Below are 1,764 nucleotides of genomic sequence, written 5' to 3' on the forward strand. Positions count from 1 at the left end.
GAAAGGAGAGTCAAGCAGGAGCAAGGAGCACAACAATTAGGAGGTGGTGGAGTTTCTTTCATATTTTTCAATTAAATAAGGATGATGCATACCTAAAATATGATATGCCTCCAAATGCTTTATGTTTTGCACCTTCATTTTCTAAGTAGTTTTCTTACAAGTAATCTGCATTGTGCTTGTTATCAATCATTAGCTTAAATTTTGTTCTGTTTCCCTTCTGCACAAATAAAAGAAAAATGTTTGAAATAAGAAAGTGATTGTCCAATGGTGTAGGAATTAGAATAAAATTCAGTGGTGGTACTTGTTTGATTTAATGATTAGCTCAATAATAAAAGCTGCATAATAAGATGTTCTTTGAAGTGTGAATTAAGTTGCTGTCATAAAGCCTTTCATCAATGAACATCCCTTGAGAATGTCAAAGTAAGAAAGAAAAAGAAAAAAGAAAAGCCAAGAATTGGCAAAGAAACAAACAATAAGGCTAGACACCAATAGCTTGGACCTTATGACATATGCTTGTGGTGCTCTTGTACTAGGATATGCTTGGACAATTAAGTTCTGATGAGTATTTCAAAACTTGGTCACTTGGATTAACTAATCTGGGATTGCCAACTAAAAGTCCACTATCAAGAGCAACCTAGTTACAAAGCCTTTAGTAATCCAAAGAGATGCTGAGCATCAATGTTCCTAGGAAGAAATTGTGAGCCATGTGTCTGTGGTGAAGAAGTGTTGAGCAAAATTAAGCCAAAAGGCTGCTGAACACTTGCCACCAAGCTTTCAATAATAAATAAGCTTTCCAAAGAAAAAGAAAGAAAGAAAAAGCTAGCAAGGGATCAATCAAAAAGTAAGGCAGTATAGCAACAACTCTAGTGAGCCATCAAGGAGACATTTCAAATCAGATAGCTAAAAATAATTGAGCTACATTTGTCTACATAAAACCCCATGAACCAAGTTCAATTATCTGCTAAATAAGGACATGCATGGTTCTCTATTTCATTTTATTTCTTCTTATGTTTAGTGCTTTCTTGGGGACAAGCAAGATTTAAGTTTGGTGTTGTGATGACAAGTCATCTTATGCTAGCTTTTCAAGCATTTTTCACTTGTTTCATAGGTTTTATGCACTTTCTTGCATTATAAGTAAGTGATTTGGAGTGGATTTGCATGGTTATGTTAAATCAATCAACTAACATTTAATTGACACAAAATCATAGGGTTTAAGCCAGAATTAGTTGATTTTATGAATGAATTAGAAACCTTGTGAATTTAGTGACACTTTAATATGTTTGTTTGGTTGCTTGTAGGTGAAAAAATGGTGAAGAAAAGAAAGAACAAGGAAAGCGTGCTCAACCAAAGTGTGGCCATGGCAATAAAAGTGTGGTACTCAAAGGAACCAAGCATAGCGCTCACTAATGGAGCGGAGCGTTCATTAATTGAGCACTAGAGCAAAGACCAAGGGAGCAAAGGCATGGCGCTACGTTGAGAGTCTTAACTGAGCGCTACAAGGAGGCACTCAAACATGTAGCGCTCGGTTAACTTATTTCACTTTTTCGTGGGTCTCAACAAAGAAAATCAAGGCGCGACAATAGCAAAGGGGGCAACCAAGGTTCGAACCCATGAACCAAGAGAAGCACGCTACAAGGCTTGGCAAGGAAATTGGTTCCAAATGGGAGAGCCAGGATTCGAAATTGGATACCATGCTCAAAGGCAAAAGGGCGGTGCGTTGTTCTTTTTCACTGAGCACTATTAGTGCAAGGAAATTGGCCAAAA

This window comes from Arachis ipaensis, chromosome B5 (assembly GCF_059453495.1).
Source record: "Arachis ipaensis isolate K30076 ecotype BB chromosome B5, ASM5945349v1, whole genome shotgun sequence".
NCBI classification, from domain to species: Eukaryota; Viridiplantae; Streptophyta; class Magnoliopsida; order Fabales; family Fabaceae; genus Arachis; species Arachis ipaensis.